Source organism: Otolemur garnettii, unplaced genomic scaffold (assembly GCF_000181295.1).
Source record: "Otolemur garnettii isolate 467f Iridium unplaced genomic scaffold, OtoGar3 scaffold00074, whole genome shotgun sequence".
Classification (NCBI taxonomy): domain Eukaryota; kingdom Metazoa; phylum Chordata; class Mammalia; order Primates; family Galagidae; genus Otolemur; species Otolemur garnettii.
The window spans coordinates 8877311-8904937 of record NW_003852469.1 but is presented as its reverse complement, the minus strand read 5'-3'; positions in this window follow the sequence as shown (position 1 = coordinate 8904937).

Sequence of the window (27627 nt, the reverse complement as noted above, 5' to 3'; positions counted from 1 at the left end):
AGGGGGACAGCTTGAGGCTCTGTCTCAAAAAAAAAAAAAAGAAAAAGAAAAAAAAAAGAAACAAGAAGAAAATTTAGTTCAATATGCATTTATCTTCTTTCTGTATGGGAAATTCCTAAAACTATGGCAGAAATCACATGCACAAATAAGATATACTTGACTGCTTAAAAATTAAAGTTAGTTCAATTAGTTAACTTATTTTAATAAATCAATTATATGTTATATAGTATATACAAACCATAAATTATATAGTAAATAAAAATACTAAGTGAACACTAGTAAATTAAACATCAAAAAACTATGAAGAAAAAGCCAACAGCAACTAATTAGGAAAATATTTTCAACAAATATGTTAGAGACAGTGTCCATATCCTTAATCTATAAAAATCTCTTACAAACTGGAAGAAACCTACCAATAGATACAAAGTGGACAGTTTAAGTGGTAAAAATGTTAACACACAGATACAAAATGTTTGACTTCCCTGGTAATCAAAGAATTGCCAACTAACATAGCAGCTGTTCCCTGATTCGTTTCTCCCAGTCTCAATTCCCAGTTGTCCAAAATTCAGCCTATTTTATTCCTCCGCCCCTCCTCATCCCTCAGCTGCTTAGAATAGAGAATAGCTTAGTACCTCTAAATCTTAACGTGCTGTTGACTAGGAATTTTACCCAGAAACTTTCCATTTTACCAAGTAACTCAGCAATATGGTGAAACAAGATCGTTAGGGTTTCCTGATCAAATTAGCCAATGCCTGGTGGGGAGTCTGGGCTCCCATCTATTGCTGGTTTTAATAGAAATTGGCTCAGTCACTCTGTTTATAATTGGCAATAATTTGGCAAGTACTCAGTACCTTTAAAATGATTTTCCTTTTTGACCTACTAATTTTACTTCAAGGAGTCAACCAAAATAAAACAATCATAAATGCGGACAAAGATATATTCCCAGTACAATGGTACATTTGGCATTATTCATAAAATTAGAAACAACTTCAGTGCCAAACCCTGGGGAATGGTTAGTAAATTATGGCATATATATACTCATATTATTAAATATTAATTGCCATTAAAGATATGCTTTACAGAAGAGTTTTTAATAATAGAGAATTTATTATGATATACATTAAATGTGTTGGAATGTCAGGAATGTAAAAAAAATGAAAATACAAGGCAGTGCCTGTGGCTCAAAGGAGTAGGGCGCTGGCCCCATATATTGGAGGTGGCAGGTTCAAACCCTACCCCGGCCAAAAACTGCAAACAAAAAAAAATTACAAATACACCTGCAAAATGCTTAATAGTACTTATCACTATAATCCCACTAAAAGGTAGGATTATGGGTGACTATTATTTTATTCTTTAGATGTTTCTGCATTTTCTACATTTTCTGCAATTAGTATATCTTAATTTCCTAATTAGAAAAAATAAACACGAAAGACAGTTTTCCACCAAAGAAGTAAAAGAGAAAATGTTGATACTCCTCAAGTCAAATTCTAAATTCTAAAGCAGAAATCACAGAATTTAAAATTACCTTGCACAAATAACCTAAGATTTTGTGTTGAAAATCAAAAGGCATTGTAATTATATCATGAAACTGAGGCATATCCCAAATTTATCAAAGTCTTATCTCAATCTAATAGGATAATATTCCTGCATCAGTTTCAGCAGAATGTTCGGTGGGCAAGACACGGGATTACGAGTAAAAATCAACGGGTGATAAAAACTGAAGCCTCCATGCAGAAGTTCTGAAAGCAGCAAAGTTTAATTCATTAAAAGGAAAATAATCAATAACCCCGATTCTTTTAGACTGTCAGAAGGAAGCATCATCATTCATTTAGGCTCTCACTGTGGCAGGAAGCTGGGAAACAGGATTCACCAGTTATTTGATTCTAAAACAATAAACAAAGGAAACAATGTAGTGGGATTATTAACAAATCAAATACAGAAAGATGAGTAACAGTAAGTAGATGATGCAACGGAATTAAGATACAATGGCAGGGTATGCCTGAGACACCCTCTAATTAGGGTACAAAGAATATACTCCAACTGAAACAACAAAAGATGTAAAAAATAGTCAAGTAGCAAATTCCTTATTGCAGAAAATAAGATGCTGTGGTAGAAACCATATAGATTTTGGAGTCAAACAGACGGGGTGTGGAATCCCAGTGCAGCCACTTATAAACTGTGTGCTCCCTGGCAAGATTCTTAACTTCCCGGAGTATCATTTTCCTCTGCTGTCAAACGTAGATGTAATTAACCTTGAAGGGTGGGTATAAGGTTTGAATAGTGGATATTGCATACCTGGTTCCAAGCCCAGCACACCTAACAATGAATGGAAGCTATATCCTCTTCATGAGAGACAGAGACTACAGAGGCCAGTCCCCAGTCCCTGAAGCTGTGGGCACCGCTTTCCCTTTCCTGCCCATCTAGCACACATAAGGGTAAACCTTTTGTTAGTGCTGGGAGCTGGCGCTAGGACAGGTAGAAAGAGAATGACATGGCAAAAACCCAAGCGACCCACATAGATTCTAGTCCCTGACAGTGTCCGCTGGTTTCCGAGGGCAGTGCTGGCCTGGACTGTCCATCCTGCCCTAATCCTGCACAGCCTGGAACAGAGCTGGGGATAAAAAAAAAAAAAAAAAAAAAAAAAAGGTAGGAAAATGGCAAAAAGAATCCCCCAGAGAAGGAACAATACAACCACAAAAAATAGGGAAAAACACATGATAGAAAATGTAATAAGCCTTATAATTACAAGAAAAGATAACCTGAAATAAATTAAGAGTGAAAAAAATCAACACATTTAAATGAAGTCTATTGAACACTTTAAAAGAGCGGTTGAACAGAAAGGGTGAAGAAAACTGGCAGTGATGGGAAGAATTCATGAAGGCACAAATCAATATTCCTCAGTAGAAGACAAGAGGAAAATACTAGAAACACAAGATGCATGTGTATAAAATAAGAAAGCTGACTGGTGTGCTTCAGGATACTAAGAAAATTAGACAATAACCTTGTTGAGAGAGAGAGAGATGGACAGCTCCAGCCATTAACAGAAATGAAAAATCTCTGCCTTTAGTGGCCAACTCTGACAACTTGTCAGTGAATTAATACCCAGTTTCCAGATAAGTAATAAAGATAACTTGAAGAGATCTTGGAAATCATTTGCAACATTAAAATTGATGATAATTTCATTAAGGGTAGTTGAACTAGGAGTAACAGTGAGTCCTTATTTGGAAGAAATAATTGCATGACACAGGTGTGTGGGGTCCTCATGTTGCTGTGGGCAATTTTATTTATTTTTTTTTATGGATGTGAAGGGAATTTTAAAATTTTAGGGCAAAATGGTACTGAATGAAAAAAAAATTGTTTTTTCATGGAGGGTACAAGAAACCAGGTTTCACGGATTGCATCTGTTAGGTAAAGTCCCTCTTACAATCGTGTCTTGCCCCCCAAAGGTGTGGCACACACCTAGACCCCACCCCCACCCCTCCTTCCCTCTCTCTGCTATTCCCTTCCTCACCCCTCTCTCTTTCTTCCTCTTTCTGCTCTCCCTTCCTTTATCCCCACTGTGTCATTAATTGACATTAATTGTCCTCATATCAAAATTGAGTACATAGGATTTATGCTTCTCCATTCTTGTGATGCTTTACTAAAAATAACGTGTTCCACTTCCATTCAGGTTAACACAAAGGCTGTGAAGTGGCTGAATAGTATTCCATGGTATACATACACCACAGCTTGTTAATCCATTCCTGGGTTGGTGGGCATTTAAGCTGTTTCCACATTTTGGTGACTGTAAATTAAGCTGCAATAAACAGTCTAATACAAGGGTCCTTATGATAGAAGGATTTTTTTCCTTCTGGGTAGATGCCCAGTAATGGGATTGCAGGATCAAATGGGAGGTCTAGCTTGAGTTCTTTGAGGGTTCTCCATACTTCCTTCCAAAAAGGTTGTATTAGTTTGCAGTCCCACCAGCAGTGTAAAAGTGTTCCCTTTTCTGCACATCCACACCAGCATCTGCAGTTTTGAGATTTTTGTGACTTTTATTTTTAGCTGGCAGAGTAGCACAGTGGATGAGGAAGCCCCACCTTCAACGTGAGAAAGCCCTGGGTGTGAATCTCAGCTGTACCTCCTTACTGGTTAGTACATGTTACTTAAGCTCTCTGTGACTCTATTTCTTCATCTGTAAAGGTGTAAGCAAATATCTGTCTCTCCAGTGTTTGCAACAATCAACAATTGATTGACAAAAAGACTTAGCACATAGAAAGAACTATACCTATCATGAAACTTAACAGCATCTATTGTGTTGACTGAGTTTCTGAAAAGGGGATAAAAGACATATTTTCTCAGTGCAAAGATCTTGCCAAGTTGCTAAGAAAGAATGATAACTCTGTTGATAAATATTGTTTGGTGCTGGGGGAGCACCTGTGGCTCAAAGGAGTAGGGCACCAGCCCCATATGCTAGATGTGGTGGGTTCAAACCCAGCCCCAGGCAAAAACTGCAAACAAAACAAAACAAAAATACATATATATATAATGTTTGGTGCTCAGGTCCATGGAGAATAACCTGTGTTTTCTTCTTTGGCTCTTGAAACAATGGTAAACTCTGGGTGGCTGGGTGATTAAGATTACCATTGAGCATCTGTGAACCTTGTCTATCTATTGGTCCCCTAATTAAGGAGCCCATCTGGGCCAAGAACAAACCTAAGGCCTTATAAGCTCACAGTGGCTAAGCATCACACCACAGGGCACCCTAAAGGTCAGCTCCAGGGGTCCTGAAGCAGCTAGGGTTTCCCTGACAGACTGATTCTCACCATGTTCAGTGCCCTTGATATCCAACAAATATTACCCAATTGATGCCGGTGACTACAATAGCCACATGTTTATCTGTCTCTTGGAATATCATCTTTATTTCTCCTCTTTCAATTCCTCAGCCCATCTGAATCCCCTAATAAGCCAAATGATCACCTGTCAAATGGATAAAAAATGTGTATCTCAGTGTTAATCCTAATTCTCACCACAGACTAGAATTACGTTTCCAGAGAGCTCTCTATTACCAACTCTGCAAAATTCAGTGGGGATGATTTATTTACAAAATGTAAAACAAATAAGAAGGCAATTGCAAATATTTTGCATTTCCTGAAAGTTACTGAGCAGAGGTCAATATGGTACAGGATAGCAGGGGCTAATACAGGCTTGAGATTTGATTTACTTAAGAGAACATGTTAACATTGAAGAGTATTTAGAAGAAACTTTCACCTCCATCCTAAACAAAAGCTGTATAATCATCTTGGTTGGCAGCTAGAATTTGTATAATTAGACATTTGAGTACAAGAAAGAGCTTCTCTGTATTGTGCCAATCTCAGAAACTGGACACAGGTGACAGCGCCACTAAGCTAAGACACTTCAGCAAACATCTGAGAGGCCAGGCTGTGGTGCAAACTAAAAGGAAATACACTATTATTCATTTCTTTCCAGGCTCTTTATTTAGTTTTAATATCTCAAAGATACTTTGAGCGTTACTGAATATAATGACCATGTGTGACATATCATTACCTCCTCTTAGAAACAGCTCACTAGACACTTTTTTGCTGCTTCTAACACTTAAGAATAAAGTGTTGCTTTAAGTGATGTCTTCCTACCACCCAACCTGTTCCAAAAAATCTAGAAACCTCAAATTTTCAAATATGTGTGGATATTTTTATGGTTCTTGAACAAAATTGCATTGTAAAAAATGAAAGTTAAACTCTGACTACTGAAAGTACTTTCACACTTCGCTGGTGGAAGCATATTCTATGGAGAGCAATTAACTCACCCATAACTAAACCCTGGGCTTTGACCATTTCTAGATTCCATTTCTAGAAACTTACCCTACAGACACATGACCACATGCACACATTTCCTTTCAGCAAGGCCTTTTATAACATCATAAAAAAGGAAACAATTTAAATGTCCATCACTAGGAGCCCAGATAAATAAATTATATCCATAAAATGGGACACTGTGGAACCAGTAAAAATTGAGCAGTTCTCTGTAGATATATAATAAAATGAACCAGTCTCGGGTGGCGCCTGTGGCTCAAAGTAGTAGGGTGCTGGCCGCATATACTGGAGATGGCAGGTTCAAACCCAGCCCCAGCCAAAAACTGCAAAAAAAAAAAAAAAAAAAAAAAAATGAACCAGTCTCTATAGTGTTAGGTGAAAATATCACATTGGTCATGCTTTTCTTAAAAAACAAAGTATTTAGGGCGGCTCCTGTGGCTCAGTGGGTAGGGCGCCAGCCCCATATACTGAGGCAGTTTCAAACCCGGCCCGTGCCAATCTGCAACAAAAAAAATAGCCAGGCGTTGTGGTGGGCACCTGTGGTCCCAGCTACACAGGAGGCTGAGGCAAAAGAATCGCCTAAGCCCAGGAGTTGGAGGTTGGTGTGAGCTGTGTGACATCACGGTACTCTACCAAGGGTGATAAAGTGAAACTCTGTCTCTAAAAATAATAGATAAATAGATAAATAAATAAAAATAGCCAGGCTTTGTGGCAGGCTGTAGTCCCAGCTACTTGGGAGGCTGAAACAAGAGGATGTCTTGAGCCCAATATGAGTTTACTGTGAGCTATGACACTACAGCACTCTACCAAGGGCTACAAAGTGAGACTCTGTCTTAAATTTAAAAAAAAAAAGTATTTAAATATATACAGTGTCTGACTATTTACATATAGAAAAGATGAAGACATAAAGAAAGGCTCACATATAATATTAGTAATCAATATTTGCTATCTGAATTCTTAGCACTAATACACAAATTACCTCATTCCTCTCAGCATTTCTAATATTCCCATTTTACAGATAAGAAAACTGGGGCACAATAAGGTTTAGTATCATGCTCAAGGTCACAAAAGTAGTGGCCAGTGTTCAAGTTCTGTCTGTTGCCAGAGTTCACCTTCTCAGCCATGACTCTTAGAACCTCCTCTTCCCTGTACAGTCTCTGAATGTTCACGTAAAAAGCAGGTAGGAGCAATTGTCCTCAACGAGGGTGGAGACAGGGAGGACATTTACTTTTCCACAAATCTTTCAAATTCTGTCCATGAGCACGATCTTCCTCCAGATAAATAAATACAACAATTTTTTATTCTGCTTGCTTGGACTAACTGGCAAAAAGGACAGCATGAATAATACTGTATGTGAATTAAGTGTTTTCAAAGAAATACTGTTTTATTTCTACATGTGCTTATATAATTAATGCCCCAGTTTTTCCTAAAGACTTTTTTTAAAATGGGAAATATAACTTCTTCCCATATAGAATCCACCACTATGAGTACAAGCAAATTCCCAAGTACTCAAAGGGGAAGGATAAAATATGGATACAGCCTCCCCCCAAAATAAACAGCATTAAGCCTTTGCTGTGAGTGAGGGTTAAGGTTGTTCATTTACTTCAGATGATCCAAGAAGACAGAAGTTTTAGACTTTATTTTTGTATGTGGAGGGAGAAATTAAATGCATTCCAGGTAGCAAAAAGAAGAAAGACATAGCTCTCTTTTTCTCCTAATGTGATTATCTCCAACAACAACAAAGAAAAACAGCAGAATTTTCTGATAGAGAAAACTTTCACCACAAAATACAAAACCACATCCTGATGATACATAAAACATATGGAAGGCTGATAAGGTAGGGCCCTAGTTTTTGTGTGTTTTTCTGGAACACAACAAGATCAGTAGTCTGGAACTTTCTATTTGTAATGAGCGCCCAAGTGATGCAGACACTTCTAGTAGGCAGATTACATTTTGAGCAGCACAGCAAGTTGCTAGACAATACATATAGCTAAATATAGCTATAATCTGATCAATCAAGTTGTAAAACCGAATTGCAACTATTAAAATCTTAAACCTTTCAGAAGCATTTGAAAGCTAGGCAAAGACATAGATTGGAATAGATTTATATTTTCTCTCAAATACCGAGAACTGGGAAATAAAGAGAGAACATGTACCTACACACCATTACTTTGCTTTCAGATTTGGTCAAGTTTAATTCAAAGTGGATTTCAAAAGATCGGGAGGGGATCTGGTTTTAGGAATGGTTGAGAAGGGCTGGCAATTAGCACACCATTTATGTGTAAGTAAGCAATTTGGAAGCACTTATATATTTTTTCAACTTAATCTAAATTCATTTGCTGAGTGCCAATACCATGCTCAGAAACAGGAGAATGCGAGATGCTGAGGACAGGGTCAGCGTGGTCCCACTCCTCCAAGAGGCCACCTGTTCAAGGTGGAGACAGCCCCTGTTGCAGCTGGGGAGACTGTCACAGGAAGCAGACTACATAGACAGTGTGTGTGGGATTGTTAACAATTCACTCAAGCATGGAGGAAATGCAGAGCAAAGGAACAAAACCACTTCGTGTCTCTGGCTTGGGATAAGGAATGAGGAATACACAGAGGTTGGGGGGTTGGTAATGATTTCAGAGAGGAAGTGAGTCCTGGCTGCTTAGAAAAGTTACAGAGAAACAAGACAAGCAACATAGATTAAACCCTCACCTTAGCAACTGTAACTATTGAAAGCACTTGAGAAAGGCCTTACAGGACAATTCTAAGAGAGGTGGCAGCCGCAGGAGAATGCCAAGGAACTCAAAAGGAAAAGTGGGCTCAGAGATGCGTGGGAGTGGGGTCCTCTGGAGTCGACCTTTCCTTTGGGCTTTGGTTTTATTAATTGTTCAGAGGCCAGAAAAATTCTGAAAACAGTCTGACAGTGAATGTTTTAGGTTTTGACACTGTAATGCAAAAGCAGCTATAGATTATGTTCCAATAAAACTTTATTTATGTCATTCTGGATTTTACCAATGCTCCAGGATTCTAAAAGGGGGGGGGGGGGTTAATATATTTTCTAATAGTAAATATTTTTGGATGAAGACTAAGAAGGGGGAGTTGATCTAACTTATGTGTGACACTATATACTAATTTGAATATTCATTAACGAGGACCACACATATATGAGGTCCAACAATTAATTTATGGACTCACCCTGGAACATGTGCTACAGACTTCATTGCTGAATATCACTCCCCTTGGAAAGCTGTGCACTAATGGCAGCACCTAGTCCACCCTTCAAAGCAATTTTGAAACTCTGTTTCTACAATAACCGTCAGAGCTGTTGTCCTACAAAGGTCTGACAATTAAGTTTGCAAACTTGCCACCCGGCACTTAAGTTGGCAGCACTGCTCAAACAAATCCATGTCTCACACCCATGTTCTTGCTGATGTGTGCTGGTGTCTTGCTGAGTGGTGTCCATGATTGTTGTTGCAGGGTTTTGTTTGCTGTACAACAATAGTTCCGATGGCCATTCCAGAAAAAGAGTTCCAAAATGGCTTTGAAAAGTGGACTAGGCGCTGGCATCAGGGCATAGCTTCCCAAGGGGAGTCCCTTGAAGGTATAGGAATATTCATCAAGGAGGTATGTAGCACGTATTCTAGGGTGAGCTCATGAACTTGTCAGGACTTCTATGTCTAGAAACAGCTGTATCCCCACCTATCTTCACCTCCATTCCTCCTACATAACTGGGTTGACTCTCTCTTCTCCCACCTCCCCTGGGACTTGACCTTAGATTTCCTCCTCTCCTGTCTCTTCACTCTACCTCTCTGTATCACCTCTTTCCATCGGCAAATAATATAAAAAATAATAACCCCAGGCAGCGCCTGTGGCTCAGTGTGTAAGGCGCTGGCCCCATATACTGAGGGTGGCAGGTTCAGACCCAGCCCTGGCCAAACTGCAACAAAAAGTAGCCAGGCGTTGTGGCAGGTGCCTGTAGCCAGCTACTCGGGAGGCTGAGGCAAGAGAATCGCTTAAGCCCAGGAGTTGGAGGTTGCTGTGAGCTGTGATGCCACAGCACTCTACTGAGGGCAATAAAGTGAAAGTCTGTCTCTAAAAAAATTAAATTAACCCCATTTCTTTAGCCATATCCTCCTCTGTCAGCTGCTCCACTATTCACGGTCAACTTCACTTGCTCCACCACGCTGCTCGTCCACTTAAAATCCCTGTGTTAACTGAATTTCAACCCCACCACTCTTCTGTAATAGTCTTTGCCAAAATCAATAGACACTTCTCAGGGGTTAACTTACTTGACCCCGTCTAGCAGTGGAAACTGCTGACTTTCCTCCAAACCCTCTCCCCATGTGACTTTCCAGATGATCTCAGCTTCTATTGCCTCTCTGGCCTCCCAGCCTCCTTCACACGCTACCCCACCTCCCCTTTGAGTGTTCCACTGACCAAGTGTCTGCTTTGGCCCTCCTCCCTCTCCATGCAAACTTTCATGGGTTTGAGAGTCATAAGCCAATAGCTTTAGTGAGAAGTGTGGAAGGGAAATACAAACTGATGCACTCTAAACTCACCCTCTCTCTTCAAACCCACTGCACCTTTCCAGATTCGCTCTCTCTCTCTTGAAGGAGCCAGCGTCCACTTGGGGACCCAAACCAGGGGGCTCCATTCTGGACTTTGCTTCCCCTTCAATTCACATTTCCAACTACTGGTCATCACCTATCATTTTTACCATCCTCATAGTTCTCCCATCTTGCTAACGAAACCAGCAAATACTCTGAGATGTCCACATGGCCTGTTGACATGGCTGAGTGTCCCTCAGATGTCAGTTCTCCCTTCTCCTTTCCTCCCTTCAAAGTCCTACCCTGAGTCTTGGCCACCCAACCCCACAGCTGTAAGTCCCATCTGTGTTTTAAGAGCCAAATTAGAATCTTTAGTCATACATTTCTCCTGAGCATTAGACCCTCTGTCCACTACCCACCCACATCTCCATTCAGTTATAATGAAGAACAGGACTGCAGTGGAACTCCCCTGTCTTGTGGGAAAGCTGTGGTAAGTGGTTCACACAGGGCAAACCCCATCCTCCTCCTATGGGCACCTGCAGGGTCCAAACCTGGCCAATCACAATTGTTTGTTGATTGCAGTGCATGAAAAGCTGTCTCCTTATTCAATGACCACTGACTACTCGTGAAGCGCTTCAGGACCTCTACACCATGACATAAACGTGAGTCATTAAGTCAGTAACAGTCATGGGACATAATGTTTCCCAGCTGTTTCTCCAAATTCAAAGTAAACAACAGAAACTGGAAACGCTCAATCACTTTCCTACAAGGTCATGTCCTGTGAAGACAGTAATGAGCTTTGAATTTCAAATGGGAGGAGATGAAGTTCAAACATACTTAACGTTTGACATTTAAATTCTGACCAAATCCTACCACAAAGCTGAGTCTAGAAATGTGGGGTGCCCTGGAAAGACAGTGAACAAAGCTTTCTGGTCAGGCAAACCTAAATCCACATCTCAGCGGCCCCACTTCTTAATAGTTGAGTGACCAGGACAAGTTATTTTGCCTCAGTTTCCCCATTTTTTAAATGGGAGTCTTGTAGGATCTTTAAAGATTTAAATCAGGTAATTTATAAAAAGTGCCTAGTATAAAGTATATTTTCCATAAGTATCAAATAAGCAAAATATTAGCAAATAAGATTTTAAAGAAAGCATTTCTTCAATTCTACTGAAAAAAAAATCTAGACTCACCTGATGGTAGAAAATAATTAGAAAGGAAAAAAAATTATGATTTATATTCCTTCACGTAATAAAATTGAGTGAAACATCATTGAGTAATCATCAAATAAACTTTAGGGCAGTAATTTTGGTAGAACACTATGGCCTAATCTCTGAAAAAAATAATGACTGGTCGAAATCATTTTCCTGGAATGGTAAAAAGATTTTTCTCTAGGGTGGTGCCTGTGGCTCAAAGGAGTAGGATGCCAGCCCCAAAGCCTGGAGGTGTTGAGTTCAAACCTAGCCCTGGCCAAAAAATGCAAAAAAAAAAAAAAGATTTTTCTCTGTAGCAAACGTCTCTGAGTCTATTGTGAGAGGACAGAAGTTCTGCCAAACTGCTCTAACACTTCAGGCACTAAGAAAATAGCAAAGCATCCAAACCCTTTATGACATAGTACGCCAACACCCAGACAAGGCTTTCACCCACTTTGACAACCTTTCTAAACTGTACACGTGAGATTTACAGAATCTTTATGCACCATCCAAACTGCTAGTCTCTTTTAATGCTTTGCTTAGTAGATTCCTACCCAGTTATTCAATTAAATTTTTTCATTTAATTATTGAATAAAAATACTCCAATTATCTCTTTAAGGCTATGAACATAGAAATATGAAGGAAGCATGTAGCTCTACATCTGGTAATGGAGATGAGATGAAAAAAAGGATAATGAACAAAAAAAGGTCACTAAATCTGTGATAAATGCACCACTAGCTAGTTCACAGGAGAGGGAGACCATTTGGGGTTAGAGTTGGGGAATTCAGTGTTGTCTTCTGAGAGGAGGGAACATTCAAGTTGAGCTTTGAAGATTGGGCAGGATTCAATAGAGCAGAATGGACGGAGGATACATTTGAAGCAGAAGGAAAAGGCAACTTATGCATCAGACAACGGGGTATCATTCATCTCTCAGTCATCTTTAATTTTAATGTTACATTACGAAAATTTTCTGGCCCATAGCAATAAAGTATAAGACAGGACTCTCTTTTCCTCATTTGCACAATGTCATCGTATCAACAGGCACAATGGCTTCCTCCATGAAATTGCAAGAAAATTTGACCATCTCAAACCTTCTGAACAAGTAGAGGGGAGAAAAATCTCCCCTAAAACTATGTGATCAAAATCCAGCTCTCAAATAGGATTTCTAGTCCGATTCACAATGCTGGCCTGAAACATCCCATGCCAAAAATTAGTTTTAAGATAGTCCCAGGGTGCTGATGCTCTGAGAAGCCTGACAGTAGGAAATGCCAATTCTCTGCAGAGAATCCATCTTCAATCTAGATCTGAAAGGAGCCCCACTGATAAATATTCAAGAATCTAATTCACACTTAAAAGATACTAATATACAAGACCAATGACCAGCAGAAACCACATACATACAAAAAAAAACCCCAGACAGTAGAATTACCAAACAAAAGATGTAAAACAATTTTGTTTAACTAAATAAATGTAGCAATGTATAAAATAAGTACAGAATAAAAAAACTATTAAAAATAAACAGATTTTGAAAATAATTATATGGAACTTTTAGAAATAAAATCATGCAATGTAAGTGATATTTAAAACACAAAAACATTTGTTTATTAGCAGACTAGACAAAGCCAAAGAGCCAATTGGTGAACTTGAAGATAAAGCAATAGAGATTATCCAGAATAAAGCAGATAAAGACAGATGGGAAACTAGATGACGGAGGTTAAAAGATATGAGGATGCTAAAAATGCGTAACAGATCCTCAAGAAAAAGAAAAGAATGGTCAGAGGCAACATATGAAGAAATAATGGCTAAGTATTTTCTAGAACTGATGAGAGACATCAATCTAAAGTTGAAGAAGACCCAATAAATGCAAAACTGAAACATTAAAAGGCCCCCAACACCTAATATGTCACAGAGACACTACAGAACACCAAAGACCAAAGAAAGTCTTAAAAGTAGCCAAAGTGCAAAGACAGATAACCCTTAAAGCATGACAATAGGCTGATTGGAAGGCAAAATAAAGTGGAAAATACCTTCAAGGTGAAGAAAGAAAATAAGTGTCAATCTACCATTAGTACTGCTTGAGAAATTATCTTAAGGGAAAGGACAAAATAGATATATCTGAAGAAAGAATATGGGGGGTGCGACCCCTTTGTAACAATGAAAATACATGGCAGCATTAGGAAGGTTGAGAACCACTGTTCTAGATGGTGTTCTAGGGCACAGTGACTAATGAGAGGTGCTAGGAGGTGAGGGCAGAGAGGTAGCATAGGGGCAAATTATTTGGGCATTTATAGGGAATCTTAAGGACCTCAGCATTTCCTCTGGGCAAGTCAGTGGAGGGGCTGAAAGACCACATTGGCTGAAGTGTCCAGGTGTCAGCCAGATACCTGTACCACAGAAGACTTGGGCATCAGCTTTGTGACCAAATGAGCTGATCTTTAAGGCTCCTTTCAGCCTTGAGATCATGATTCAGGCAGAATAGTAATGGAAGAATTATAGTTAATTATTGTTTGGACTAAGTATTTGTCCATCCACAAAAAATGTATGTGTTAAAGCTCCAAAACCCCCCAAAGTGAGAATATTTGGAGATGGGTTTATGGGAGGTGCACCTCCTAATAGAATTAGTGCCCTAGGGCGGCACCTGTGGCTCAAAGGAGTAGGGCGCTGGCCCCATATGCCAAAGGTGGTGGGTTCAAACCCCACCCCGGCCAAAAAACTGCAAAAAAAAAAAGAAAAATAAAAAGGAAAGAATTAGTGCCCTAATAAGATGAGACATCTGAGAGAGACATTGAGACATCAAGAGGTTGATCTTTTTCTTCCCATGTTTTATACATGCACCAAGGGAAGGCCAGGTGAATACCCTTCTGGGGACCCAAGGACTTCTCAGCTCCCAAACCATGAGAAAATAAATCTCTGTCATTTAAGTCACCCAGTCTATGGTATTTTCTTGTAGCAGCCTGAGCTAATGAATACAATTATTATTCTATCAGCCATACTTTAATAAGACATATTACTAGATAATAATCACCAATAAAAGTCAAGAAGAACCAGGAACCAAGCAAGAGCTATGCTTCCCCAGATCTTCATCATCTTGGCATTTAGCAAGCTGCAGCTCCTTTAATAAGGGAACTTTGAAGCTTAAAAAAAAAATGCATAGTTTTCACCTTCAAAACATATCTGTAAAACTTTAAGTTGAACAGGTCCTTGGATGTGATATTCAAACGCCAGTACCAGACGGCTAGTTACATTGTTGGAGTTGTGAGTAACTAGCTACATAATATTGCTTTCCCATTAATCTAAGTAATAGGATCTCCTGTTCAATTCTCCTGGGAAAGGCAGGGTATTTTCTTTTTTCCAATTTACATGTGTTTGTCATGTACATATTCTGCCGAATCCAGTTGGCATTTTACAGTTCCACGTACCCTTAGAGGGGGATGTCTGTAGTTTTGGGGCAAATTTATCAAGGTATATCCCAGAAAGTGAGAGTACATGGTATTTATTTCCCATCAGATTAGATCCAAACTAGAAAGCAGAACTCTCACCCAGCCTCACTTTTCTGTGTCTCCCCTCACTTCTCATCTGCAATTCTTAACTCCAAGCAACACTTCCTTTGATCCAACCAAATCATGCCCTTTCACTCACGCCCCTCTCCTTGTCCTAGACGCTGCCCACACTCTCTCTGTACCAGCCTAAAACATGAATTCTCAATTGCCAATTCAAACTCACCTACAAAGCCTTCTGCAGCAAACTGTGTGTGTTTCCAACAAAACTGAATGGCCCCTGGTAACAGACAAATTAGTCGTATGAATCCCCCAGCACTTGTATCACTGCTGGTGACTCTAAGAATACTTGAATTGAATCTGTCTGGATCTTATAAATTACTATGAAAGTATTTTTCAATGAAATCAGTATCAGCTTAAATTCTCATTCTCTTTTTTGCACAATAAGAGTACAGAATGCACAGCTTGTGAATCTTGGCCTGCAGTACTGGCTAAAGGCTGGCTGGTCACCGAGGTTTTCCTGTTTCGGGAGCTTGGGGCACCTGCCTGGAATGGAAATGCCGCACACAGCACCATCTACCCAGACTGTGGCCACCAAGCACAGAGCCCCCCAGCAATGCAATCTCCCCAAAGGGGACAGAGCTGTGCTTCGTGCCAACCACAGAGTGCCCAACTATTTTCTTGCCTGAAGAAATGGTAGAAAATTAGGGCAAAAATAATAATATCTCATGTTTCCTGAATGTTTATCACATACAAGATTCTATTTTTTCTTTTTCTTTTGCAGTCTTTTTTTGGCCGGGGCTGGGTTTGAACCCACCACCTCTGACATATGGGGCCAGCACCCTACTCCTTTGAGCTATAGGCGCTGCCCAATACAAGGATTCTATTTTAAAGCCTTCTGTATGGTAGTAATTCAGTCAACACTCTGACAACTATGCAGTCTTATTGTCTCTGTCTTATAGATGGAAAACTGCACCACAGGGAAGTTAAGTTGCCCACTCTTACATGCAGATTGCAGCCGTCCATGGCTGAAACCTGGCCAGTCTGCTGTGCTCTGGAGTTCACGTCCTTCTCTGTAAGTCCACCCACACATAAAGGGCATACTGGGTTACCCCACACACCCTGCCATGGGATCAGAGAAATTAAAAACTGCTCCACCAAAAAAGAAGAGAGGGTTCAGCAGATTTAAGAGTGCCATCCGGGGACCAGACAGGCTTGAGTTACAGTCTTGAGTCTTTTACCTGGGCAACCTCAGGCAAATCGCTTCATCTCCCTAAGCCTCAATTTCTTTTTCTGTAAATTGGGGAAAATGGCAGAAGCAGGACTCAACTCCATGATCTTTCTGTAATACCATGGTACCACATCCTCTAGATTATTATCTTCCTAAACTGGGGGGTATACCAATGCTTCACTGTTGCTAGCTGGTTTGGGGAGGCAACTGCACCCTTAATCAGAAACTTCTAAAGAATTCTACACAAGATCCACCAGAGCACAAAGCAAGGCCCCCCTCTTATGAACAGGTCCAGTTAGCTAAAGGCTCAGAGCCTACCTGTCCCCACACCAAAGGCGATGGCATTGTAAAAGACAACCACAGCCCCTGGAACAGCTCATTCGCTCTCTCTCCTTTATCCAAAACAACACACTCCCTTCCATGCACAGGAAAACACAAGGTTCTGATGTAGAATGTGTATCCCTCAAAACTCCCAGAATGACCTCATTCTGCAGAGAGGATCATTCAGTTCTACCACCCGGGAGCTGCAAGGCTCAGTCCCAGCATCATCCCATTGGCCCTGGGAGGGCCTGGAAACCAGGCACAGGCTCTGCTCAGAGCCAATGAAGATGAGTCACCGAGTGGGAAGTTCCTCCTGCCCTCCCCGGCCCAGTTCCAGTGGGGAATGCTGCCGAGTCCTTCTAGGTGCTTCACTGAACAGCCCTGAGGAACGTTGCTTATAAAATGATTGTAAGAAATCAAAATGAAAAACCGTCTTAAATCTAAGGAACACATCAAACCAATGGTATTGGTGTGAGAGTTTGGTGTCATGGCTCACGCATGTTCCGGAACTTTTCAAATGTTCCACGATAGAGTACTATCACTGCTAGTTAGAGGTTTTTAAGTAACACAAGTAACATGTAGCCTAGATTATAAGAGCCGGGGGATTTCCATCTCTCCTCCCCATTCATGATCATCTATGTCATGCTTCATATAAAAACAGCAGGACAGACACATGGAAAATTCTTCTAGTATGGAAGGGATGATCATCCCTTTCCAGGACATTCTAAAAAGGTCCATATCTATTTACTTCTAGCAGAAGTTGCTTACAGACTTGCCAATCTCACAAGAAGTCACAGATGTGTCTTGCCCTTATACCTCTTCCATAATAAATTTCACCAGTATTTGTGCTTCCATATAAATAGTTCACTCTTCACCTGTAACTTACTTGTTCTGACCGAAGATTGCCTCTGTATCCTAATATTTCAAGATTGTGTGAACATGCCCATCTTCCACATCAATCATCCCCCCTTCCTAATTTTCACCACTCTGGAACTATGAAATTAGATATTTTTTAGATTATCCCTATTACTGCTACCCCTTTCTTCATTACTATTTAAAGTTGTCCCTCCCTGCATTTTCACCAGATCCAGCTCGTTACTGAGAATCAGTAACCAAAGCACAATGGCATCATAAATCATGTTCTCAACACTCTTCCTAGTGTAATTGTCACACTTAAAATGTTAAGATAGTTTCAGTTAAAACAAGCTCACATCATCCAGTATTTGGAAGCCTCCTAAATAGTTAACAATTTTGTATTTAGTAAATAGTACGTGTGTTTGCTTTTCTTAGGAAAACCTCCTATTATTCTATTATTTCCTCTTTCCTGATAGGAAACCTTTAAATCCTGAAGTGAAACAGCTGTGTCTGCTAAGTGGACCCTGAGGTTCATGTCGTAAACACATCTGAAAGAGGTATTTATTTATTTGTCATCCTTCAGGAATGGTAGCCCATGCTAGCGATATGCCTGCTTGGCACTGATACCACCACCCACTGTGATGCCAGGAAGGTGGTGAGGCCATCGGCTGTGGCATGAGAGCTGCGATATTCTGCCTACCCCCACTCCCCGTTCAGGAGAATGTAACACACACACAGCTACTCTGAGCCTTCAGCCACTCCCAAGAGAGAACGTGGCTCTCCCAAAGGCAGAAACCCAAGCACCTTCATGGGTGGTGGACACATCTGTAATGAAGAAAGGAAAGGAAAAGGAAAACAAAAGTGCCTCTCACTACAAATGCCTGGACAGGGATACAATGAGCACTGCAGGAAGCTGTCTGGCTGTGGATCTGCTATTTCTCATTCATTAGGATCCCTCTGCCTCTGCAACACCACAAATCCTCCAAACCATTGGGAAAACGTTTCCAAGGAGCAACATCAACACGTTAAAATGAAAACTACTTCCATCCATCTTCTGCGCCTTAGGTAGGGTCAGGTCTGCGCTTATTACATCTCAAGTTGTTGTTTTAACCACCCTGAGAATATTAAAAGTATCTCAAGTGCTTTATCCCATCATGCTTTAGGAATAAGATACTATGAAAATCCCATTTTCTGTGGGTGATTATTTTTTTTTAAGTCTCCCCCCAAATCTAAAAACAAAACTTACTGAAAATCACTGACCTCTAAGTAAATATATTCAGAGCAAATCTTAAATTTAAAACAATGACCTAACACCCCAGTTTTCCTTTCCCCCTAGGATAAGGGGGCACTCTTGCGAATGACACAGCATTTGTGCTTTCCCAGGCTGGGCAGAGGCTGTGCTGGAGGCCGCAAAGGCCTTGCTGACAGGCCAGTCATGCATGGGCAGGGGCGGTGGCACTTCTTCAAGCATCAAAGGCTCAAACCTTGGAGGAAGGTATGAAGAATGATGGCCAATGGGGAAGGAGGAAGGGTGAAACTAAGAGAAAGCGTGTATAGGATGCTTGAAGAGACAAATGTATTACCTGAAACAACCTGAAAATGTAGTAACTGCCTTTCTGTTGTGCAAAAAGTTTCCATTTATCAAGAAGGAATCTGAGTGATAAAAATGGTAAAAGCCAAGCAGATAATCTAGTCTTTCTCCTTCTCCAAAACACAACTCTTAATGTTTTATAGGGTCCCCAGATGGCCTTCGGATCTGGGGTTAAGCAGACAACAGTAGTTTTAAGACAACAGACATAGGCCACTTTCTGTACAAGAGTAGAGATGACCCTGTCAATACAGGGAAGTCTTTCCCAACTGCTAGTAGAGGGACTCACTCCCAGCTGGACAGGTGTAGGTCAAGGGTAGGTGAGGGCCCCCACCTCCCCACCACCCACATCCTGCCAGGTGCCAGAATAGGGGCTCAGCCTTGGCCCTTGGAAAGAGAGCAATTTTGTTCCCATTACTTCTAGATATTAACACACTCTCCCCCAGTGCTCCTTGGAGCATTTTACATTAAAACTTCTTCCAAAACTAGGAGTAGAATGGAGACATTACTGGTTTAACAGGATTTCTGGATAAAGAAATGGCATTTTTACTCTGCTTCAAATTATCCCGATAGGTTAATTCAAGGATTTATTAAAATTAAAAAACAAATTTGTTTGTAAAAGCATTTGCTAGAAACTTGCATTAAATACCATGGGCCTTTTAACATAGTATTTGAAATAGTTATGAAATGTCAATTCATGACCAGCTTGCCTCCTAAAAGGTCACCATGCACAGGGAAAATTAACAAACTCCTATTCCATTTTATTTTATATTATATAAAATGTCGTTATATTTTGTATTTTTAATATTAATATATCAACAAAGAAAGAACTATTTGGTAAAATTTTGTGATGAATATTCTGTCCATAAAGGTTTGTTTAGGTACGATTTTCCATTTTCTCAGTGTATGTATAGCGACCTTTGGGACATCCTAAAATATATAGGGGCCAAAACTCAGAAGGAAGGACAGAGAGAAAGCAACTACCTGATAGGTGCTTAGGATGGGCATGGAATAAGTGCCCTTCATTCATGGCCTGTGTTGAAATCTGCCTTCCTAACAATGACTCCTGTCGAGGCTTCCCCACCATCAAGCCTGAGAAGCCAGGGACCTTCCCACGTCATTACCGAGTTGCAAACCTGGGGCAAAACTAGTCCACCTCCCACAGAATTTGGTTCTGCCATCAGAACCAGGAAATGAATTTCTGGTTCAGGACGATGTGGTCCTCCACCTTGCTACCCCCACAAAGGACACAAATTTTCCCCTATCCTACACATGACATACTGGCATGGATTAATTATTACATTAGGATAACTAATAATGAAAGAACACTTTATCCCCTAGATAATAAAAAAGCATATCATCTATTCATTTAAAGTAAGCAGTTCAACTTCAACTTCCTCCGTGTCTCCTATCCCAGACAAGGTCAACGAGCCCACATTCACCTAACCACATTCTTGGTGATTTCCCAAAACTTCTTATTTCTCCATCTTTCATCTCTCCAGTTAAAGATTCCTCTTCTTTCTAGATAATCTTTCTGATGGCGCTCTCACACAAGTCCAGATTCAGGTTATTTCAATTCCTTTTTGAGTTATTTCAAATCCTTTGTCTGGTTTAACAGCAATATATATACTTTCCCTTTCTCCCTGGGAAATACTAAGAGGAGGGTGTTCTATGCCCTTCTAGACATGGAACCTGGATGGACATGCTTGAAGAGGAACAGAGTATTCTAACAGTGCTCTTCAAAATACTAGGCCTTAGCAGACCGACCATAAAATGTTAGTGCTTTAGGGGAATTAAAGCAGCCATCACTCTCATGATACAAGTAAGGCTACCAGAGAAATTATTAATAAATAACTTGCTCCAGGCGGCCTAAACAAAGATCCACCTCTTCTGCTTCTTCAGGATCTGGTTAGCTACACTTCCCGAGTCATCTAGGAAGATTTTCTCCCCATAAGACATATGGAGTATGAGTGGTGCCTGTGGCTCAAATGGGTGGGGCGCCAGCCCCATATGCTGGAGGTGATGGGTTCAAACCCAGCCCCAGTCAAAAACTGCCAAAAAAAAAAAGACATCTGGAGTATGAAGACTGAGTATGTGGACTTCCAGGGTGAAGGGAATTAGCTATTTATTCTCACAGTGAGTCTACAACAATGAATGATAATGACCATCTGGTTACAGCCCTTTTGAACCACATCTGGCTGAAGTAGGAACAGGTCTAGGCCTCTGAGGCAAAATGCCCACAAAATGACAGACAGCCAGGAAAAGGGATCTGAAACTCCAAGCTTAACGTCTCTCCCTCAAATCAGGAGCACTCTCAAAAAGCTGAAAAGATCATTTGCTGCTGCGTGCGAGAAAAATGTGAAAAGCGTAGGCCATAAATCATAATAACTTACACCTCCAAAAGTGGAATGTAAGATTATACCATCCACGTATTTTCATTTTAGGAGTATTAAATATTGGTAGGAAATCAAAAATCTGATAAAGCATATGAAAAAAGTATTAAACTCTATGAGTGATCATGGAATTTCCTTCAGCTGAATATTTTTAAGGGAAATATAATTAAAGCATGGATCACAACTCCTCTGTAAATGAGTATCGTGAAGTCAAGCTGAAGGAACCATAAAAATTCAAATATTAGGAGAAGCAGCTAAAAAGTAAGAATGTGAAAACCCAGCCAGCGTATATTGCATCCTCTAACTATTTCAGAGAGAGAGGGAAAAAAAAAAAAACTGGTATAAGACAGAGTAATCTGCACAATGAGAAATAGTTTTGACAAGTATTTTTTCTTCCTACTTGTGTATTCAAAAAATGCAAAAAAAAAAAAAGTAAAGGTAAAATCACACATTTTCACACCATTAAATAAAATAACACCATGTCTTTTAAAATAAAATCACACCATTTCTTTTTAAAGCATTTCCAGGAAGAAATGACTGTTCCTTTCCTTTTTCCTTCAGTCCCACCCTCATCCCTGGAGTCACTTCATGGATATGGTTTGGGAATAGACACTTCTTAGCTTGTCTGCCCAAATCATTCAGCCCCATCTCTCTCTCTCTCTCTCTCTCTCTCTCTCTCTCTTTCTCTCTCTCAGTTTCAAAAATAGGCAAACATTCCAATGAGTCTTCCATTTGTTTTTTCTCCTAAATATACTGCTGAATTAAAAATATTTTTTTAAATGGCTAGGCAAGGTGGCTCATGACTGTAATCTTAGCATTCTAGGAGGCTGGGGCAAGAGGATTGCTTGAGGTCAGGGGCTTAAGAGCAGCCCGAGCAAGAGTGAGATCCTATCTCTACAGGAAATAGGCATGGTAGTGCACACCTGTAGTCCCAGCTACTGGGGAGGCTGAGGTAGGAGGATTGCTTAAGCCCCAAAGTATAAGGTTACAGTAAACTATGATGCGGCCTCTGCTCTCTAGCCCTGGTGACAGAGGGAGACTCTGTCTCAAAAAAAAAAAAAGGAAAGAGAATTGTTTAACATGTGAACTCAACCCGAAGATGCACAGTTATATGCTCCCAAACTGCTCATCTATTTTAAATGGGAAAAAAGATATATGAGTAAATCATGTGGGATTAGAAAATAAATTTACAAAGTTCCAGTGATCACAGTTTAGATTTCTCTCCCACTTGCTTGAGAAGAAAAAAAAACTTAAAAATCTGTTAGAGATGAGAATTTATTGTCTGTGAAACCAACTGCACACAAACCAGTAGACAGGAATATGACTAAGATCATAACACTTATTGCACATCCCTGGCTCAGTCACTGGAGATATTCTGAGAATCACCCCAAGGTTTCAAATACAGCAGGCTCCTTAGACACAAGGTTTCTATTCAAAAGCATTTTGATAATTCACTATATGGCTTTTAGAAAATAATTTAACCATTTAAAATTTACCTCCACTCCCCCAACAGTAGCTTGAGTAAATTTGCAAATGCGAGCACTCGTTCAACAGAGTGGGCATAGTCCAACCTGTGCCTCTGGAAGCAAACAACTTTCTCCTTGATTTCGTGAGCCTTCCCTTAGTAAATTTCATCCTGAGATAAAGGGCATGATCATAAATGCTGTGGACATCAAAAGAATGTGGCTATTCTTCGTTTATCAAACCAAATAAAAACCATAAGGTTTTTGTTAAAAGCCCATTTCTAATGTTGTAGAACATCCAAACACCCTTTGGGAGGCTGAAGACAGACAGAGCTTCTTATTGCAGGAGGAAGGACCCCAACCTGTTCTCCAAACTTCCCTTTTAGCTTCATCTTCCAGACCATGAACAGCCCAGCCCCCCTCAATGCCTCCTCTCCTCCCTCCTTTTGATTTTATTACTTCCACCTGGAATCTTTTATTTATCCCATGTGTACCATTTCCCACCTACCAAAATTCATAACTCTACATGCTTATAGCAATGTCGCCTGCTGTACACACCTTTCCCCAGATGATGTATCCTTCTTCCTTCTTTAAAGCCACGATAAATGTCTTTCCTCCTTGTCTTGAGTGCTATTTCTGTGCATACAAATCCCACCTCAGCAAGTTCAAGGACTATTTTTAGCTGATCTCTACAATCTCCTTCTGTGCCCATTGTAGTACCTTACAAATAGTAGAATCTCAGTAAGCAGTTACTGAATTGAATAATCCGTTACGTAAAATCCTACTTCCCAAAAAATCCCGCTTCCCCAAAATCAATCTGTAGTCTCTGAATAATAATTACAGAGTTTTAAAAGCAGAAGGTTGCTGCAGCCAAGTTATATCCTGAACATTTCACTTGAGTTTATTAGCTTTTGAAATATTAATAAGAAAATGACATTAAATATATATGTGCATACATTTATAATGCCTTCTAAAGCACTCGAATCACTGCCCCCATATTATTCTTATGCAATTTCTGAAGGGTCAGAAACAACATTTACTCTGTATACAGGGAACCAAGGAAGGATCAACCAACAGGATTGCGATACCAACTTTAAGACAAGAGCTGCTTATACCCTATGGAAGACAAGGAGAAAATAGAAACCTTTTCCTCAAGCAGCTTGTCATTTACTTGCAGAAAAAAAAGATAACACATGAGACAAGTACAGCATATGTGCTCAAAGATTTCTATGGTTTCTGTCTTAAAATAGATTGAGCCAGATTCCACTTGGCTCCCAGCAGCAGGAGTGCTTGGCCTCTTTGGTTAATGTCCGTTGCAAACATGGCTCCCCTGGAGCCCAGCTGTGGGAAGTGCACTGTGTGCTTGGCGTGCTCTGTGCGGGCCATGGGAATCCAAGGCAGGAAGAGGCCAGAGCAGTCAAAAGAAGACCATGAAAAGAAAGCAGGACTCCATTGGTATTTATAGAAAGCACAAAATACGGAATGGCGAGCAGGGAACACACAGCCTAGGAAGGAGAAAGCAGAATATCGTGTTTCCCCCAAAATAAGACACTGTCTTATATTTATTTTTCTCAAGAAGACACACTAGGGCTTATTTTCAGGGGATGCCTTATTTTTATTAAGTGTAATACAACAATCTACATTTATTCAAATACAGTTAAGTCATCTTCTTCTGGCACCTCACAGGGGGAGCCGACCTTGTTGGTGGGGCTGGCACTAGTGATGTGTGAACTCCTTTCCCCCAGCCATTTGTATGTGTGCAATAGGATGCCTGCTACCACAGTTACCACCCGCGCACCTGCGCAAGTGCAAACAGCTTGGAGAAAGGAGCTGTGGCAGATAAAAGGTATTCCAGTCTTCCTTACTGCTCTGCGTGAAAATGCATGATACACTGCATAGCCACGCCCACCACTAGGTCTTATTATCAGGGTAGGGCTTATATTTAACAAATGCATAGAAATCCTGCTAGGGCTTATTTTGGGGGTAGGTCTTATTTTTGGGAAAACACAGTAAATGCCTATTGGGGACCTGGTTAGGATGCTTAGTAAGAGTGGAGTGTAGGCAGAATTAAGTCAAGGGACTGGCCTATTGGGCAGGGGCAAGAGCTCTGAGGCAAATGGTAACTAGGAAGGCAGGCTCAGCAGCAGCCTTAAAACCTAGCATCCACAACAGAGCCCAGGGGTCCTAAAATCTCTCTAGACCAGTGGTTCTCAACCTTCCTAACATCATGAACTTTTAATACAGTCCAAAGGGATCATGACCCACAGGCTGAGAACCGCTGCTCTAGACAATGTTCTGTGCATACACCACTGGCAGGCTTTGTGATTCAGCTCTCTTCAATAGCTTTCAGGCATTGCCCACAGAAAAACTGGTTAGGCTGAAATGAGGAATTTAGATGCCACCGCATCTTTGCCAAGCCTTTTCCCTCTCTAATTACAGAGACAAACCATATTCATCATAGAAAATATGAAACATTCAGAAAATTAAAAAACAACAAAAAAAATGATGATCTGTATTATAATACAACCACATTTCCTTCCTTCGGTTATTCAACATGTATAATGTTTATTAGGATCTGCTATGGGTCAGTACGAAAGTTTTGAGATGCACAAAATTCAAGAAACATATCAGCATGGAAGGAAACAAGTGAAGCCCTCCCAGCAACCCTGACACGCTGAGCAGGTTGGAACTTGCACAGGTGAATCAGAAATGACACTGTCAACTGTGCTTCCTGGAAGTGAAATAATAGGCCACATCACAGTCTGTCTTAAAGCTTTTGTAGTGGTCTACATTTTGAGACATCCCAGTGAACAAAACAGATAAAAATGCCTGCCCTTCTACAACTCGTATTCTATCAGAAGGGAAACACACCAAGCAGTGACATGTACCTGTAGGTATGTTAGAAGGCAGGTGGTAGGCATAACTGACAGGTGGACATCAGAAAGCCCATGGGGATCAGAGCGCAGGGGTGGGGTGAGGGAGCTGCAATTCTCATTAGAGCCATGAAGGTGGGCCAGGTTCAGAATTGTCCATTACCAATTGAGAACACACTGTTTTATTAGAGTTTTTCCCACATACTACATGAGGAGCATATCCCTAAGACGTTCATATTCTTTTATAATATGATTTTTAATGACTGCAGAGAACTCCATCTCATGAATGGACCATAATTTAGCTGTTACGCTCTGTGGGGTGATTAGATGTTCTCTTTTTCTTTGTAGTTATTCGAAATAATGTCTTTATTTCCTTAAGAAGTGGGATTACATAAGAAATTGGGTACCAATAGTGTTTACCTGGACAGGACATCAACATCTATCTGGAAGCAGTGGCCTCTGATTCTTTCCCTCCATCTCTTTCTGTCAGGGTTCCTGCCACCTACACCTGACAATCTTTCATCAGGGTTACAGAACCACTCAGGCTTTCCCATTTCTTCATCATCAGCTACTCTGTGTACCAGGAATACTCTATATATTAGAGAGGAAGTCGCCCTCGACACCTGTCCAGCTTAATAACTGCACAGAGTGGAACATGCAATAAATACTCATTACTTTAATAAATGAATAAAAGAAAAGAGCATTCAAAAAACATTGCAGTTTTCATACAGGCAGGGAGATGCTTGGAAATGGGTCCCCTCCCTTCCTTCCACCAAGAAGAGTGACTCATATTTCAGATACACTCAGCATCTTCCTAACAGGGCTGCAAAGTATTTCCCTTAATGCATTTAGGATGCTGGAAGCCACCATACAACCTGGACCGTGAAAGAACACTTTTCAGGATCCAGAGTAATCTTCAATAGCATGCAGAGACAATTCAGAAAGCACTTCCATTATTTTCCCTCTTTCTAGTCACTTATGGAGGACAATTATTGAAAGCCTGACTCTTTAAATGTCAACAAGAAGTATATTTGAACAATTCATACATCACTGTTCCTCTTAAGTTCTAATCATGGCATATTAAGCTGCTACTTTTGGCAAAAAGGAACTTATTTTCTTATACTGTCCCATAAGCCGGGGAAAAAAGCCTAAAAATGATTTGTATAAAACTTGGCAAATAAGAAAATATTGCACTCAAAAAATGTAAAAAAAAAGAAAAAAACCCAACAACAGGATCTATCAGTTATTTATTCTTCAAAGCCAGTTCATTATGGGGTTATAGTACTGAATCATAATAGTTTCACTGTTGAGGCAAAGTGAGACACTGCATTGTATGCTCCATATTTCATTGTTTTTAATGGTCTCTGAGTCCTCCTTCTAGAGGCCCCACTTTCAGGAGTCAGGATGTAAATTCAGGAAGCTATCTCCAAAGATTTCCTACTTTATGATGTAGTCTGAGAAAGCACAAGTGGTAAATGTCCTCTTACACACAACAGCAGTGCAAACACATGCCCGGGAGTGACAACTGTCCTTTCTGTGACTAATCCATGTGGCCAATCATCCACTGCACTAAAAAATGCACCCAGATACAAAGAACAAGGAGGAACGTGGATTTCAGAGTCCTCACTGGTGTGTGTGTATTTGAGCTATATAGTTACTGCACTTTCATAGCCAACATGGCCCTGCCTCAGAGGCATGGAGAGCCTTGGCAATGATTGCTTAAGGTTGCTTATATTCGGGGCTGCAGATGAACACAGAAGTTCATTGGTCCCTCATTCACTATCATGGAACTTGGCCACAGTGGGACAAGATAGAAGGGACACTGAGGCTGAAGTTTCTATGTACAGTGTGGTCTGGACTGGCTTCCA